This window comes from Acomys minous (genome assembly GCF_964271855.1).
Source record: "Acomys minous genome assembly, chromosome: 2".
Lineage (NCBI taxonomy): Eukaryota > Metazoa > Chordata > Mammalia > Rodentia > Muridae > Acomys > Acomys minous.
Genome location: NC_140484.1, coordinates 31,788,559 through 31,807,658, shown reverse-complemented (window position 1 = coordinate 31,807,658; position 19,100 = coordinate 31,788,559). Strand labels below are relative to the sequence as shown.

Genomic DNA, 19,100 nt, shown 5'->3' with positions numbered 1-19,100 from the left:
GCCACAGAGATTAAAGCTACGTATTCCTGCCTGATCACACAGACATAGGTCTTTGGATGTGATCACTTGCCAGAGTAGCAATGTTGCTGGATTAAAATTTCTCTACACTCCAATAGAACAGTATGGAGAAAAAGGAGTAGTGACCTAAATAAACTCCAATAAGCAACAAGGAAATAGCTTCACCTTTCTGGAAGCTGTGGCACCTCCATTAGTAGAAGAGAATGAAAGACAGAAGAAAGCCCGTAATCTGAGGCTGGAGTTGAATTCTGGAATTGAATGGAATTGAAGCTGAGGCAATGGAATTACAATGAGTGCCATGCCCTTATGGGTTACAGAGTGAGACTCTGTCTCAAAAAACAATAAATGAGAAAAGTAGATACTCAGGAAAGTTCTCTGATCCCATGAGGAAAATCTGCCAAGTTTTAAAGTGGGAGGACAATGTAGCACTTGGTACCTCAATGTGGGGTACAGTGGATCCCACCTAAAATCACCCCAGTGTGGGTGGGGTACAGTGGACGCCTGCTAAATCACAGGCTTCATTTATTTTTCATCCCTTCCTGTGTTTCTAGTACTTTCTGTCACAATAATTATAACATGGTCCATCGTAGTTCTCAAGCCTTCAACACACAGGGGGTCCTGACTCATCTGGTATGCTGCATTGGAACACTGAAGTCTTAGAAGGTATGGCTGTGGGACCGGGTAAGAGCCAGAAGGAAATCTGAATATTTTGTACTAAGATGTTACCATACATGACTTTATATATGCCTTGAAATATAAATATGTTATTCAAGAATCACTGAGCCAGCTGAAGAACAGGGATCTTATTCTGAGAAGTGTATCCTTTGGTGATTTCTTCGCTGTGGAAACGTGCTAGAGTGTTGTGCTTATTTACTAAGATGGCCTCCACATTAGCAGGGGTGTCTTACACAACATGGTATGCAATGGATAACAAAACCCTCATGCAACACATGACTCATTTTACAGTGGACGAAATGTGTTTTCTTAAGTAGGCTAGATTTGCATTGAAATAACATTTGTAATTTTAGACACATTTTGATGGCAAACTCTTATAAAGGTGATATCCATGCATTATGATTTCTGATACATGTTTATTTAAAGAAGAATGTGGGATGCGGGTATAACTCTATGCATTTTTTTAAAAAATCGGTAAATAAGTTAGAATTCATATGCCCATTTTAACTCTCGAATTATGGAACTTATATTTCACACAGCTCATCTTTACAACTGCGATGTACTGCAAGTTGGTGTGAATTAGTCATTCTGCTTTCAATACAAGTAACTATTATCAAAATACTTCAGTATGGGCTGTCCAGATGGCTCAGTTGGTAAAGGCATGCCCAACAAATACTGGAGTTCCATGCCAGAGTCACACGTGAGAAAAATAGAGAACTGACTTGCAAGTTGTCTGCTGACCTTCTACCATGCATGCTGCAGCATGCATGTACACACATGTATTCACCCATTTTATCCACACACGTGTAAGTAAATGTTCTGTTGCCTGCATGTATGTGTACCATGTGTGTGGTGGCATGGAAGTCAGAAGAGGGCGTCAGATGCCCTGGAACTCAAGTTACAGATGGTTGTGAGGTATCAAACAGGTGCTGGCAACCACTCCCAGTGCCTCTGCAAGAGCGAGAGGTATTCTTAACCACTGAGCCTTTTCACAGCTCCCTAACTAATTATTTTTGTACAAATTTTCAGTATGAAATAAACAAGCTAGACAAATTTTGATAAGTTAATTACAGTAAATTACATAAAAAAAATTAGTTGGTAAAAAATGTGAAAAATGTGTGAACGAAGTGCAACTTTCTCACACAAAATTACTATTGAAGAATAAAGGAAGTTGTGGAAGGGAGGCTTACCAAAAAATGAATAAAAGTTGTAATTTCTATAGCGAAAAGAAAAGTCAAGCAAATGAATAATAGAAAGAAAACGTGTCTTCAAGTTAAGCTACAAACGGAGTGATCAGGAAACGGAGTAGCATCAAAACCGGAAGTTTACAGAAGGAGAAAGCGGATACGATGCAGGCGGAGTCATGTAAAAGTTGCCTCCTGAAAGGTCAGAACAGGAGGCATCTTGCGGAACTAATTTTTTTGCTGAAGAATTAGAAGAACCAGTTCCTGACTTCCCAGCTAACTTTTTGATTTGGATAATGGCACTCCTTGTCGCAGTAAACAGGAGCTAAAAAATATTTCAGAGAAGTAATGGAGACCCTGGCTCACGCCATCTGAGAGGCAGTTGACCAGTGCAGCGTAAAGACCTGAGACCGTCTCGTGCACCAGGTGACAAGGGTTATTTTCTAGTGGCCACTGTCCTGAATGGAGTTAGCTTAGGGTTTAAGTCATAACCCTTCTGCCTTTGCAGGAGATACCAGCAGCTGAAACAACTGAGAAAACAGAGACGCTCATATCTACACAGATTTCTAGTTAAACGGTAATTGTTCCTTTGTCTTTTTATAAATGACTAAAAAGAATAATACTGCTAATTAATGGTGAATCATGCTCCAGTGATCTTTTCATATTTGCTGGCGCACTGCTCTGGAGGTGCCAACCGGGAAAGTGTTGATAACTGTATTGACTCAGCTTGGAAAGAGATTAAGACTCTCAGTGTGACAACAAATATGAATTTTCTTGTTATTGAAACATTTTGCTCTTCTGTTCACAGTCGACAGTGGTTTTCTCAGTCTTTTTATATAATGCTTAGACTCCGCTGCTCGTTGTCAATTTATACCAATCCTTTCTCAGTTTACTGGTTCAGATGCCTCTGTACTTTCAACCCTCAACCTCCTTCCCCCTTTCTCTTCCCCCCTCAACTTCTCATCCCCACTTTCTCCCTTTCGCACAAATGTCTTTTGTATAATCCAGCTTGCCCCAGTCTCTTCTTCAATCAATGTCCACTCCATCTGTTCAATGGACCTGGGCCCCAAATCAACTGTCCTTACTGTAATGCAATGGTTCTCAGCCTTCCTATTGCTGTGACCCTTTAATACAGTCCCTCATGCTGTGGTGACCCCCAACCATAAAATGATTTCATTGCTACTGTTATGAATTGTAATGTAAGTGTCTGATATGTAGGATATCTGATATACAATCCCCCAAAGGGGGTCGCAACCCACAGATTGAGGACGGCTGCTGTAGTTGGAAGAGGACACAAGCCAGAGGTCGTGGATGGCCCCTCTATGATTTCCCTACTAACCTTTAGTAAGGATTGTGGGAAAACAATACTGGTTGCCTCCTAATATCATCGTCTCTTCCATCCTAATAACAAGACTCCAATTTTGCTAGAGTAGCAGCCACTTTTCTAAGTATACTTGTCCTGACTCCCTGATGCTAAGGATTATCAAGTATCACAATCGTGGACAAGTTAAAGGCTTGTGAGTTTTCTTGTTGTACGCCCCCTTTATTTCCTCCTCTTTCTCCTCTCCCAGGACATGAATGCAATGCATGTGGTGACAATGTGCTAGGACAACCGTGAAGGTATTAGTGGCCTGGAGTCCAGAAACAAACTATATCTTTAAAAAAAATTAATTCACGTGAGTGCATGTGCCTGGATGTGTCTTCCTAGAGAGGCCAGAAGACGGTGGTGTCTCTTGCTTCTGCTGTTACAGGCAGCCGTGAGCCACTTGATATGGGCACTAGGAACTGAACATGGGTCCTCTGCATGAGCAGCAAGTGCTCTCAACTACTGAGCCGTTCCTTCAGCACCAGAAACCGCTTTGTTTCCCCCCTTGTTTTTTTTTTTTTTTTCAGAGCACGTTTCTCTCTGTAGCCTTGGCTGTCCTGGAACTCTGTAGACCCAGGTGTCCTTGAACTCAAGAGATCCGCCGGCTTCTGCCTCTCGAGTGTAGGGCTAAAGGTGTGCGCCACCACCAAGCTTCAGAAACTACGCCCTTCTGTGGCCGGTGAGGAAACTGAGACTGAGATCTGTTGAGTGCATTGACAGACAGTTTGCATGCAAGAAAATATGGACTCCAATTTAGTCTCTTCTGAATGCAAAGATTAACTCTTGTGTGCTTTTATTTATTTATTTTTTAATTTATTCACTTTCCATCCAGGTCATGGCGCCATTCCTCACCTCCCACGCTCACCCTTCCTCTCCTTTCCCGCTCCCCTATTCCTCAGAAATTAGTTGGTCATTATTTCTTCCAAAATGTTCTGTTTTGAACAAACTGTCTGGTAGCTTCTGTGCTTCCCCCCTGTCCCCACAACAGAGTTTCTCTGAATAGGCCTGGCTGTCCCAGAATTCACTCTATAGACCAGTCAAACTCACAGATATCCACCTGCCTCTGCCTCCAAGTGGTGGAATTAAAAGTGTGCACCACCACCCGGCCAAGACTTATTTTTAGGTGCGCTGGTGTTTTGTTTGCATATATGCCCATGTGGGTACTATATCCTCTGGGACTGGAGTTACAGTGCAGACAGTTGTAAGCTGCCATATATGTGTTAGGAATGAACCTCGGTCCTCTGGAAAAGCAGCCAGTACTCTTAACTACTGAGCCATCTCTTCAGACCCCTCAGCTTCTGCGCTTTAACCCAAAGGAGACCTTTCTCTTACAGTGGCGTTATCACTCCTTCATGCTAATAATAGAATATTTAAATTTCAACACTCTTTTAGGGCCCTTCATATTACACTCAGATCTGTCTGTTCTACCATGGCACAGTTAACTATGATTGCAACAGTGTAAATACTGGTACCCTGGAGACCTGACAATGCTATTTCACCTCAGAATGGAGAGGTCAGGGAGGAGGAGCACAGGGCATTAGAAGCATAAAGCCAGACAAAGCAAGCTTAGTATGTGGAAATAATGTAGCAAGCTAGTGTCTCACTTCTGCCCTCAAACCTTTACTGGAGTTGGACATCTTAAGTTAGAAACACAAGAACACTTGAAAGCAGCTATTTCATTTCATCATCTCCTAGACCCCAGTGCTTAGTGGACATTGCCAAATATCTTCACAATAAGGTCCACATCACTAGTGTGAGCTTGTGCCTCGGGCCGTACAATTGACTTTGTCATTCCTGTTTAAATCCAAAACAGGCACAGGATCCACTACCGAGCCACTGGAACAGCTATAGCCAAACCCTAGAGCAAGAAGCTTGAAAGAAACTAGAAAGCTTAGGCACAACTTGTGGCATACAAAGTGCTGTGGCCAACATGCAAACCGTGCCTCTGTCCCTGAACACTTTACAACAGAATTATGTTGTGATCCGGTGATTCCGCTTTTATCTACATATCCAAAGAAACCTAAGGCACGGACTGGAAAGGAAGTCCATGCACCTATGTTTATAATGGCCTTGTTCACAACGGGCAAATGTGGAGACAACTCAAGTGGTCACTAACAGATTGTGGATAAGCACAGTGAGGTGCACACATGTGGTGGAATATTATTTGTTATTGGGAAGAACGTCTGACATATGCTTCAGTGTGCAAGGGCCTTGCCACCATGCTAGTGAACTGCTAAGCCAGCCACAAAAAGATAAACATGGATGACTCTCCCTCAAGCTGATGAGTCAGATTCAGCGACAGAGAAAGTGCTTGTCACAGGGTCAGAGAAAGGAGGAAGTGAGGAGCAGCAAGTTTCAGCTTTGCAGAAGGAAAAGTGCTCTGGAACTAGATGCTGATGATTATGCAACAGTGAGAATATATTTAATGACATGGAACTGTATACTTAAAATGGTTAAGACAGCAATTATGTATTTTACTGCAATTTTAACAGAAAAGATCTTTTTTAAAATTCACATCCATTTATTTGAAAATAATAGATTCATATTTGATCGGTGTCATTTGATAATTGTATGATCCTGGACTACATGTTCTCTTAATGGAAAAAAATGAATCATTTGTCTGTACATGTATTTGCAAGTATGTGTGTGTGTGTGTGTGTGTGTGTGTGTGTGTGTGTGTGTGTGTGTAAGCATGACAGGGGTGTCCCTTGTTTAGTGGGCAGCAAGCCACATTCCAGGAACGGATAATGTCTTGGGACTGCTAAACTCAAGAGGGAAATTTGTATGAACTTTACCTCTTCTAGGGATCTTTTGGGAAGCATTTGAGCTGGGAGGTAATGAAATGGGGACATTTGAAGCAGAGGAGGAGAGATCTGTTTAAATGCTTGGAATGGATAGATAAGTGGTGCATTTGAGAATTACCATGTTTGACAAAAACATGGCAGGATGAAAAAACTAGACAAATAAGAAAGAGTCAGCTTGTGGAAAGTCTGAAGAACTCACCCAAGAAACTGGAACTTCTATTCAGTAATGAATAGAAATCACTCTCCTCTTACTTTGTCTGTCTTTCTGTCTTTCTGTCTGTCTGTCTGTCTCTGTCTGTCTCTGTCTCTGTCTGTCTCTTTCTCTCTCTCTCTCTCTCTCTCTCTCTCTCTCTCTCTCTCTCTGTTGTGTGTATGTTGGGTACAGGTGTATGTGTGTATGTATGTATATGTGTATGTATTAGGGTACACATATGTTTGTGTGTGTGTGTTGGGGTACATATGTGGGTGTGCGCATATGCTTGTGGAGGCCAGAGATCAATATTGGTTGTTCTCTTCAATCACTTGCTACCTCATTGTCTGAAACTGAATTTCTTATTGAAACAAGAGCTTGCCAGTTTGGACAGTCTACCTATCCAGTAGCCCCAGGGCTCATCCTGTCTCTGCCTCCTTACCGTTTGGATCACAGGCATGGGGAATCATGTTTGGCTTTTAAGTGGATGTTTGGTATCCAAGCTCAGGGCATCATGCTTGTACAGTAGGCACTTTACCTACTGAGCCATCTCCTCGGGCCTAGCCATTGTTGATTTTAACAGTTTAGTAGAGCCTTGTGGACATGACTGCAGACATACATGGGCAATATTATAGTATATATAGACACATATAAGAGCTTAATCAAAAGCTACGAAAGTGTTAAGTCATGACCTACATCAGCTGAGATGGTGACAAAGCAAATGAAAAGTATCAGGCTTGAGACATCAGAGCATGAGAAAGACTTAGCAGTTTTTACTATGGTATGATTGATGTAAAAAGCCTATAGCAATTCTCAAACCATGTGACAGATGCTTCAGGAGGATTAGGTGCATTGTCCCCAGGACTCTGAATCGTGTGCCCTCTGCATTGTCTATATTGTCATCTGGGTGTTCTTCAGGTGATCGAAATAAAAGTGCTCATTCTTGAATTTATAAACGTATTTCCTCCCAAGATTTCTAATTTTTAAAAGAAATAACATTTATGCTTTTCCCCTCTTATTATAAGTGTGATCTGTGTGTATATACCTGCAAACATTTAGAAATGTCATCACATTACCAAAAAAGACCCATAAAATATAATAAACCTTAATTTTAATAGTATTCCTAAATTATTTTGACAAATATATTTCACAAATCTATTTATGGTCTTTAAACATATGACTAATTTTCAAATAAAAACTAACATTAAATCTACTTAGTAACTCAGTCTTATAATTTTCATAAGAGGCTACATACAAGACCAGCTTACCCATGTCAATCTTTAGCCATGTGATCTCGAGTAAACTAACTTGTTAGTCTATTTCCTGAACTCTAAAATGGATATGTTAATTCTTAGCTCAAGTGACTGTCACAAGGCTGTGGTTCCTAAACTCTGCTGCATGTTAGAGTTGCATGAAGAGCTTTTAAATTTTTAAAATTGTATTTATTTACTTATTTAATGTGTGTGTGTGTGTGTGTGTGTGTGTGTGTGTGTGTGTGTGTGTAGTGTAGAGTGTGTGTGTTTGCATGTGTCTGTGCATGTGTGTCGTGGTAAGAAGACAACTTGTGGGAATCCGGAATGGATTCTCTACCATTGACCGGTCCCGGAGCCCTAACGCAGTTTGCCAGCTGTGGTAGCAAGCACCGTAGGCTACCGAGCCGTTCAGCAGCCTACTCTGGAAATCTGTAATGTCACAAAGTACAGGCCACACCTCAGAGTCTGAGGAGAATACGTAAGGCATCAGTACTACTTGAGTCTCTGAAAATACGGATTTATAGAAAGTCGATGAATTACATGTGTAAAAATGATGTGAGATAACAAACCAAAAACAGCTGATCCGGCTGGAGGGATTACGCTACAGTTAGAGCACCTGTTGCTCTTGCAGATGCCCTGGGTTCAATTTAACCCACACAGCAGCCCACAAGCATCCGTAACTCCAGTTCCAGGGGATCTCATGCTTATTTCTAGCTCCCATGAGCACCAGGTTTACACGTGGTACAGACACATACATATACGGGGTCAAAAACCCGAACACGTAAAATAAAATAATAGCTGTGATGAAAAGGTTTAAATCCCAACCTCCATGACGCCCTAAATATCTAGTGCCCTGCTGCTGTCCCGTCGGCTGGAGTCAGCCTTTCGTTCGCCTTTCGCCACATCCTATGCTGCTCCATTAGCTTCACTTTACAGCAAAGCTGAATGTTCGGTTAAGAAGCCTGCGCACTGTCACACAGTTTCCAGTTGAGGAACCGTGCTTCAGCCCAGGTTGGCCAGACTGTAGCCCAAGCCACCTCACAGCACTGTCACGTGCAGACCCTGCTTCTTCGATTTCCTTCCTAGCTTCCCCCACCCTGTCTAGCCCATGTCATCATTACGCCCGGCTTACATTTCATGTTAAGAAATTTATGATACGAATTTTGTGGTTTTCTAGTCTTATCTTTTGCAAGTTTAGTAGCCAGATTTTTTTTTTTTTTTTTTTTTTTTTTTTTTTTTTTTTTTAGCCAAAGAAAATAGGATTCATTTGTATGGTAAGAGAAAACTATGGATGTCCTTCTTATACGTTATGTTAACTTTACTTAATACAGAGGATTTATTCTTTTATCTGGGGCCTATTAACAATGAAGGGGTTGAATGTCATACATAGATGATACTCAAAGTCTAATTCAGCCATCAGTCAAATATGTAGTGTTTACTCTAAGGGGATCTTGACTGCTTACCGAGGACTAGTTGCCACTGTGGGGAAACTAGCCACAAGTATATACATTTTATATACAATGTGACTGTTTTGAAACAGAATCCATGGCTACAGCCCGGCCTATTCTGGGCTTCTAACCACGTCTCCGCTCTGTGGGCTGTTCTGCTCTGTTAGCACAGCGCTTCCATCTGTACGGGCCTAGGAATCCTGTCAATTTTTATCATGTAGTAAGACACAGTCAAATTATTTCCATAACTTTGGAAGTTTCTCATCCCACATTTTCTTTATTATTTTCTTCCTGGCATTTGAGCCTATTTTATTGCTCCGACCAAATGTCTATGTCTTGATAGCAAAAACATTTGCTTTTTATCTCAACTTACTTGATATTTTTGGAGGAACAACTTGACAGCTCCCCAGCAGGATTGTGAGTTAGTAGGGCAGCATCTGTTGCTCTTCCTCTTTGGATGATCACTGGGATGCAGATCCCATCAGTTCAAAGCACAAGTGTTGCCTTCTCCAGCACCAATGTCTATCTCCAGCCTTCACCCCCAGGAGACCCCAAAGTGTCACTGTTTCCTTGGTAGAGGGGCTAACAAATGCTATTCCCATGGACAGTGCACAGCCCCTGTACTGAACACCCTATCACTTACTTATTGGGGAATCGACACTTGCGTCGTTTGACCATTTGATGTCCAGGGTGACTTCTGTTTTAAAATTCTGTAAGTAATGGAAAGAGCCATACATTCACTGCATTTGGTCAGACTGGCATGTACACAAAGTAAATGGGATCTTTTTTTTTTTTTCCCAAAAGACTTATCATCCCTGAGTAACAGTGAGTGGATTCATTTCTTTACTGTGCTTGTATTGAATTTTCTTCATCCATGCTTTATATTTCTTAGCATTCTTTTACTGGTACTTTTACATGTATTCTCTTGACTAGTTTTTTTTTTTTTTTTTTTAGAAAGATAAAGCTATCGTTAAATATCTTTGGGAAAATGTTCAAAAAATGTTAAAATGCTGGGCTTCGTAAAATTATGACAGGCAACATAAGCCAGATTGAGAAGTATCCTGCCAAATAGTGTTTCTCAGCAAGCTATTTGGAGAGACTAAACATTTTTTCAAGTAGTTGATACCTTGATAAAAATGTATATGTGTACTTTCTCTTTTCCTCTTCATGTCAACATTAGAGTCTTGTATGTATACTAATCTTTATGTGGCTGTCATTTTAAAATAGTCTTTGGATGTGCATATAAATTAAATATAAACAATGGTTTTCAGGTAATATAAAGGACGTAACAGGGCCACAGTGGCATAAACACATTATATTTAAGAAACTGATTTCATATTTCATATTATCTTCTATCCTTTGGCTTCTGAAGCCATGCACTCTTGGCGAAGGCAGAAGGAATGGGTCACTCTCGAATGACCAGCCCCTTGTCCTCCTGACTCTTACCTTCATAGGAAGATATCCTTGCTTGGCTTCTGACTATGACACAAAGCCTCTGTGACAGCTCGGAAGGAACAGCTCTGCTGCCTTAGACAGCAGCAGCAGCACTGGGCTGGGAGGAGGTCATCTGGACAGGGGGTCAGGGAATGACTCTCTCATGCAAACCTCGAAACCTGCATTCTGAAGCAAGCAAGACCTGGGAGGACAGCACGGGGAATGCCCCTTGCTTCTGAGACATGGGCAGTATCTCCACGTGTCTAAGATGAAGTGACAGAGGAAAGAATGTATTGTAGCAGGCAGGACAGACCACTAGGCTCCTTTAAGGCACAGTGAAAGAGGTTTCCTTTTAGGTGATTTACTGGGTTTAAAAGAACTGGTGACATGATTTAACTTCATACTTAAACAGCTTAGCCACTAGATTATGCACAGGAGGAGGCAACGCCAATCCAAAAGCTATTAAAAAGCAAATATGACCCAAACTGACCCCAGAAGGTCAGCATGGAACCAATCACAGTGGTTAAAGACCAGTCATTCACAAGAAGAGGTTGGGATGTTTCTCTCTCACTCCTGATGACTATGTAATTGCTCTTGGTCCATATGTTCTAGTCTGGAAGACAGGCAGGAAGACCTTCTAGCTGAACTGGGAATTGCCTTACAAAAACATGATGACAGGTAGCAAACCAAATCATCTAGGGCTAAGAGTATAACTCTGTGGTAGGTATACCACTTCAATAAGCAGTGCATGGAGAGAGAGAGAGAGAGAGAGAGAGAGAGAGAGAGAGAGAGAGAGAGAGAGAGAGAGAGAGGAGTTTCAGGATAATTCAGCACATAAGTATTAGACCAAGGAAACCATATTGGTTGGGCCCATGTTCATGCTCAAGTCATTTGACAAAGTTTTTCAGGTATTCCTAATCAAATCTCGAGAAATTGAGAACAAAAGAAAACTCACCAGTGTTTTAGCAGCCAGAAGAGGAGGTGGTGTGCGGGAGTTCACCCCCAGCTCTGAAGGAAATGGATTCTTCATGTGTCCTCCTTCCGTGTTTTACCTGTGGTCCCAGCTGCCAGGCTGAGAAGCCTGGATGCCTCCTATGCAGCTGCATGTGGTTCAGTGCAAAGCCCTGCTGCTGACAGCACGCCAAGATCCATCGCAGTTGGCGCTGCCGCTCCCAGTTGCAGGGAAACAAAAGCCAGGGCTTTGCTGTTCTTAGCCTAGCAGCAAAGGTCAGACTGTCTTTAGTTAGGTTCAGAGCTTCCTCTCCCCTTATCCTCCTTGTGTCAGGCATCTTCCTGTTTCTGTAGGATATATATATATATATATATATATAGAGAGAGAGAGAGAGAGAGAGAGAGACAATACACTTAAAGAAAGAAAAGTTTATTTTCCATTTCAGAGGGTTTAATCGATGATCACGTGACTCTGCTGCTCCAGTGGCTGTGATGTGACAGATACAGCGAGGAGGATGTGTCAGCGGAAACTGCTCACCTCGTGACGAACAGGGAGCAGAAAGACAGGAAGGAGACAGGGCAAGATATACCTGAATGGTATGCCCCCGAGGAGTCACCTCCCCAACCAAATCTCACCTTGTAAATTTCTGTTACTTTCCAGTAGCACATCAGATTATGAGCTTATTGACTTGATCCATTGATGCATGAATCCGTTGATGAGGTCTGAGTCCCCACCATACAATTCCCCTAAGACCTGCCTCTGAATCCTGCTGCAGTGGAGAACAAGACTTCCACACAGGAGCCTGGAGAACACATTTCAGACGCGAATGGTAGCTTGCCCATTGGTAGAGGGCTTTCAGGGGTTTGGGGAAGCAAAGCTTCTCAACTCTGGCACTACTGAAACCGGAGTCCTGAGTTTATCATGAAGAGCTGTTCCTCACTGTGGGACTTTCAACAACACTAGCCTTTACTGTTAGTTACCAGCAGACACACTCCTCCCCCTCTACTTCCAGTCACCCTACCAATGGCAAGCAAAAATGCCATCCGTTATTGCCCAATGGGATTGAGACCCACTGGGTTAGATAGTAATGTCATTACTGCACCATCGTTTATGGCTTTGTAGGACTGAGTTTACCAACAAACTCTCAGCTGTGGGAGGGTGGTGGCATTAGTCAGCTCTGCCGTTGACTGGCTGGCTTAAATAGCAAACAGTCATTTTCTGAAAGCTGGAAACCTGAGATCAGGGTGGCAGCATGGCTAGACTCTGGTGAGAGTCCTCTCTCTGACATCCATGTGGCCACCTTCCAGCTGTGTCACCCATGGAGGAGAGGAAGAGAACGTTGGTGTACAGGCCTATTGGGCACTGGCTGATCCACTCTCTGAATGTACTGAACTTCAATCGTACTCTTGAAAGCCTGATATCCAGTACAGAAATATGGAGATGAAATAGCCAAAATATAAAATTCAGGAGGACGTAATTTATTACCTAGAACTGTCTAAGCAATAGTTTTAAAGTTTCTCTACTTAAATGCAGTAATTACATATATAATCAGCAAACTTTTTTTATTACTTCGGTAACAAGGCATGGTTTCTTGATACTATCGCTATTCTTAGAAAAACTATGTAGATTATAAAACCAAAAAAGGAAGCAGTTTAAATCATGGACAATGAAAGCTAATTTTGTCTTGGTGTTTGTATGGCAACATACTTAGAATATACAAGATTAATTGCTAAAAATCATTTACAGTTAATAAGAGAATTTGTCCATAAGATAAGCAAGCTATGAAATTAATAGCTTTTCTTTCTATTAATATTATGCAGTTGAAATGGGAATGGGAAAATACACCATCATAAGTATAATAAAAATAGAAATTACTGAAAATAAATCTAGGAAGACAGGAATTAGGCCATACTCTGGGAATTCCAGGTATGGACCTGGCCAGTATTTAAGGAAGCTTGCTTCAAAGTTGGCTCAAAAAATGGGGGTCAGGGGCAGGGATTAGATCTAAGTGAAGAAAATGAAAGCCTTTTATTGGAGGACGTAAAACAAGAGCTGGAACATCGATAGATAAGCTCTCCTATATTAATACATAAATTTGTTTCAGTTATAATCATATTCCAAGAGAGGTTTTCCCCCAAATTGATCAAATACTTTTTAAGTATTTATGAGAAAAGATTATGCAATTGATTTCTACCTAAAAATATTATCAAGGATGGATTTTTCTCAGACATGAAAACTACCATAAATCTACTGTTATTAAAACATTATGTAATAATTTAATAATAAAAACATGATTGATTTTAAATTAGATAAAATAATAAAGTTGACATTTTGATTTGATTTTTTAAAAAACTCTTAAAGGATACTAACATTACTGCTTACTTACCTAAAGGAGCACAAATACTTACTATTTTGACTAAAGATAAAATTGTCAAAATTGTAAGATAAAAATATCAGAAGAAAATTAAAAGGCTTTTAGAAATATCCTCAAAGTTTTCAAAGTAAGGCCATAAAGTCTTGAAAACATGTAGAGAAAGCAACAAACTTTGCTCCATGAAAGTAAAATATTTTTTTTTCCAGGACAGAGAGACAAGTTCAGTTACCATAACAATAATGACAGCAGAGATGGGAAAAAGAAATGCTTAACATATATTTTGATGTTGAAAGATCAGAGTTTTTATATAGATCAGATATGAATGTAAAAGTGGGAAGGAAGTCCTACTGGATCCAGGTTTTGTATGATCGTTTTAAAGAAAGAAACTCAAAATTGCTCATGCCAAATTAGATAAAAGTATTTCTTTCGAATGAGGAAAAAAAAACCCACAATAAATTACAATTTTCTCAAAGCTGCCAAATACTATAAACACTACCAAATCCTCAAAAAAAAAAAAAAAAAAAAAGACACACTATTTTTAATCAATCAACTGCTTTAAATGTTTTGGCAGTAGACTCTGATTTTGCCGTTTATATGACAATGATCTTGCAAGTTCCTCCCTTAAATGAGGCCTGGAGTAATGACTCAAGATTCATTCTGGCCTGGTTATCAACATTTGCGATTTTACCGTAGAGATTTGGCATGTATAAGACTTGTGACATCACACGTAGAAACACTTGCTTTCTGGCGGTGCAGCTTTCAGCTTTTGCTGTATAGATAACAGTTTTGATAAATTCTATGCCATATAATTTGTATCTAAATAGTATAGAGTGCCCACCACTGTGCATCTCACAGTATTGAATGTACATGCAAAGAGAAATCCATTTTGCAAAGCATCCCTTTGGGGCTAGTGTGCCAGGATTAACCAAACTAAGTAAGTGCTACACATTACTTATCTAGAGACTGGGAGACTTTTCCTTGGGCTCACTTCTGGAGCACTTGATCGCAAGCGTTTATCCTCTAGTGTGAGACTGACCGTGCTCATAATTCAAGACAGGCAGGGGAAGTCCTGAACCTTCGTGTCCCGGCAGAGCTTCCCAGAAGCCGCCCCCGCAAGAAGGATGAGCAATAACTTCACTGCCTACGGGCATGATTGTGGACAGTGTACGGTCAGCCCACTGGACCCACGGTGAAAATACCTCTAAAACTGCAGCTCCTTAGTCAGACCTCAAAGGCGCCTGGCACAATGTCCTGAGGGTATGGGATAGAGGAAAAGTCAGGGCAAAAAAAAAAAAAAAATGGGAGGAGGGTATAATCTTAACTAATTTTCAAATATGCTATTGTGGTAAAATTCAACACATACAAAATAGTGACTATGTGAATGCCTTTAGGTTCCGGTGTCCCAAAAATGTTGACAAGGACATTTTTTTCTATTATAATTTTTTTATTAATTTATTCTTGTTACATCTCAATGGTTATCCCATCCCTTGTATCCTCCCATTCTTCCCTCCCTCCCATTTTCCCCTTATTCCCTCCCCTATGACTGTTCCTGAGGGGGATTACCTCCTCCTGTATATGCTCATAGGGTATCAAGTCTCTTCTTGGTAACCTGCTGTCCTTCCTCTGAGTGCCACCAGGTCTCCCCCTCCAGGGGACATGGTCAAAGGTGAGGCACCAGAGTATGTGAGAAAGTCATATCCCACTCTCCACTCAACTGTGGAGAATGTTCTGACCATTGGCTAGATCTGGGTAGGAGTTTAAAGTTTACCGCCTGTATTGTCCTTGGCTGGTGCCTTAGTTTGAGCGGGACCCCTGTGCCCAAATCTGCCTATCATAATGTTCTACTTGTAGGTTTCTAGGACCCTTTGGATCCTTCTACTTTGCTATTCTCCCATGCTTCTCTCATCTAGAGTCCCAATAGGATGTCCTCTCTTCTGTCCCAGTTTCCTGGTAAGTGAAGGCTTTCATGGGACATGCCCCTTGGGCTAGTATGCAGATATAAGTGAGTATATACCATTTGAGTCTTTCTGCTTCTGGGTTAACTCACTAATTATGATCATTTCTAGCTCAATCCATTTATCCAAAAATTTCGGGAATTCCTTGTTTTTAATAGCTGAGTAGTATTCCATAGTGTATATATACCACAGTTTCTTTATCCATTCTTCTACTGATGGACACTTAGGCTGTTTCCATGTTCTGGCTATTATGAATAAGGCTGCTATGAACATGGTTGAGCAAATTTTCTTGTGTGCTGGAGCATCTTCTGGGTATATTCCAAGGAGTGGAATAGCTGGGTCTTGAGGAAGCCCTATTCCTATTTTTCTGAGATAGCACCAGATAGATTTCCAAAGTCGCTGTACTAGTTGACAAGGACATTTATGCTTCACAGCTGCTCAGTCAATTCATTTCTGATTAAGAGTGGGAAGAGTTGTGGATCATTCCAGGCTTCTTTCTGACTTGGTCAACTCAAATCTGGCTGTTCGTAAATGTCATCTTGTTCATGGTTGATGACATCTAACTAATCAGGTGATCATACGGTTCCAGGAAAGAAAATCCTGCAAAGTTAGTTATCTGACCCAGGAAGCTTTTTCTCTGTGGGGTAGAGACTCCCTTCTCCTTGTAGAGACTAGACTTTTGGGGCTAGAAACAGGTTTTCTCTTTCTCCAGGCAACACCGTCACTGGTATGAGGAGATAAATGAAGTGAATGAAATGTTCATGAAAGCTATGAAAATTAAATTGCATGGCCCATAAAAGTAGATGAAGATGTTCATGCCAAGCCTAAACAGGATTATTTAAGAATTTTAGCATCCTTTTCCTTTCTGTTCTCTAATCTGGCTCCACACTAATAAATACAACTTTCACTAACCAATCATATGCCTCACCAGTCTCTTTATTTCCTGTCTCTGTACAACTTTTCCACCTACCACACCTCCTATCTTTTTAATGGAACTTTTACTATCATGTTTTCTGTTTCTATAACATTATTGATTCCACTTTGTTGAATCTATTCAAACTTAAACATGCTTTAGATTATCCATCAAGTCAACCCAAGGCAGACAGACAAGTGTCCCTTTGACTTAATATTTCAGCGACCGTTTACCTCTCTGCTGTCCTTTGCAGAAATAATGGGACACCGTATATCTGTATTGTCTCGACTTCTTCACCCATCATGATGTCAAAGTAACTCTTCCAGGAATTGCTTCTGACCTCATGATAAAATTGGGTCTTATCTCACCGATGACCTCATCTTGCTAAAGCTTATGGCTGCTTCTGAGATCATCTCACTGAAACTTTTAACAATTGATACCATGTGCTTTTTGCCCCTTTGTGACACCCCACTGGCAATGTGGTTCCCTGAGTATCAGATGCCTGTAGCCTTTTGGGCTGTGTCACCTCATACCCCCTTTACATCCTCCCCTGACCTTTAAGTGTTTTGATGACTGAAAATATTCTCCTTGGCTCTCTTCCCCAACTATGATATCATGTGGACCATTTCAACTGGTCCCCAGGCCAGCTTTAGAAGATAACTCAAATGTATAAGGTCAGCTTAGTTCTCCCTTTTCAACTCCAAACTTCCGTATTCTGCCTGGTATATCCTTCTGACGATCCCTTGAACTCACACAAAGGTGTGAGCATTACTAACTCCCTTTCCAAAATTGCTCTTCCAGATTGCTTCATGTCTCCATAAGCACATTTATTATCTACCTAACTTCTTAAAAGAAATGAGAGGTTTGGGAATCCCTGATCCATCAATTAGTGCTGTCAGTGCTGCCTCTGGGATGCTCCGAATCTGCCTCCACTGCTGGGATGCACATCCTCACCCTCTACTGACCTCAAGTTTAATGACTAACCCATTTTTATGAAGCTGGAAAAACACAGATAAAATATAAGTATTAAATATAACGTGGGCTATAGTAGTTATGACAGATTTATGCTAAGGATCGGCTCACATGCTACTGAGAGTGAGAAAGTCTTGGGATGGCGTGTATGTATCAGTCCAGTTCAAGGCTACAGATCTGGAAACAAGGAACATTGACAGTGGAGGCTTCAATTGCATGGAAAGGAAAACAAAAACCCAAAGCAAGCAAGCAAGCAAACAAAAACTCCAAACCAGTGTAACAGCCACCTTTCTTTTCTGCACTTAATGAAGGAGGATGATACTTCAAACTTCCCCATGATCACATATTGTACCTAAAGTTTCAAATTTGATCTGGGTCCTAGATGATAGTTTATGGAGAGAAAATCTCAAATATTTGTTCAGAGCAGAAATATTTGAAAATATGATTTTTTTTAAAGGAATGGAGAACTTAAAGACTAGACAATCAAGGGTGAATTTAAAATATTTTAATGAATGCTTAAGAAGGATCTGAGTCATATGACTTATGGAGCCAAGGCTTATATAAAACAATAAGAAAAAAAAGGGATTTTAAAAGTTACATTTATGAGCTAGAAGAGCAGGCAGGAAAGAGGAGGCCCTCTGCTTGAGACAGATGGTGATAACAGATGACGAAAACAAAGCAGGATGACTCTGTTGCCACACTGCCTATCTACTGCGTCAAAGACAATGCTCCTCAGGCTGGAGAGGGCAGAACAAACAAGTTTAGGAGAGAACGGGTGTCAGTGATAGGTGGGGAGAGAGAACACAGAGTGCCTTGGCAGAGATGAGCAGCGTCACAGGTCAGAGGCGCCAGAAAATGAGTTAGCTCTGAGAACAGTGTTGGGTATTTGGGGGCGGGGACAGAGAGTGATGGGAGGGAGGGGGAGAGAGGGAGATGGGGAGAGAGAGGGGTGGGAAGCGGTGCTGTGTGTATAGATCAGTGAGCCTGATATTAAACTCTGTATAAAATCACAGAATGGATTGTTGAAATATATGATTAATACAGTCGTGTCAAATGGGAGCGTGTAAAGTCTTAGGGGAAAAAATGGTGGTCCCCAGGACCTTCTATTGGCTCCCAAGGCTTCAACTGTGCCAAGCTAACCAGTCTCCTTTCAGGGTAGGTTAGCAACCACTGTTAAGAGCTTATATTTCTCAAACCTGTTTTAATATTAGGTCTTAGGTGAAATAGCTTACCTGCATTTTCTCATTGTTCTTAACTATTATACTCTTTCACCTCTGCTTTATCCACATGAGGTGCCATTCATGAGAACTTTGGGGAGTACCTACAGTAGCTCAAGTGTGTTATGAGCTCTATGGAAAATACATTCTTAGAATCGTGACTAAAGATCACAATGTAGAAACCAAGTAGGCTAGGGCAACCCAATGCCACAGTAGGAGCTGTATAACACACATCATCCTGTGGGTGTGCACACAAGCCTAGAGTGGACTAAGGCTTGGCTCTGACCTGGATATTGAAGAATTTGAAATAACTTAATAACGGAAACTCGGAAAGAGAGGGGTATC

At 41.1% G+C, this 19,100-nt stretch overlaps 1 long non-coding RNA gene across 1 annotated transcript; it reads right to left on the bottom strand.

Annotated features, from left to right (window-relative positions):
* Positions 1-9,327: 9,327 nt before the first annotated feature.
* On the bottom strand, positions 9,328-18,879 carry LOC311590708. The gene is made up of 3 exons (XR_014776963.1): positions 18,771-18,879; positions 11,328-11,671; positions 9,328-9,648 (listed from the first exon to the last, which is right to left on the bottom strand). It is a non-coding gene; the product is annotated as an uncharacterized lncRNA (long non-coding RNA).
* Positions 18,880-19,100: the final 221 nt, after the last annotated feature.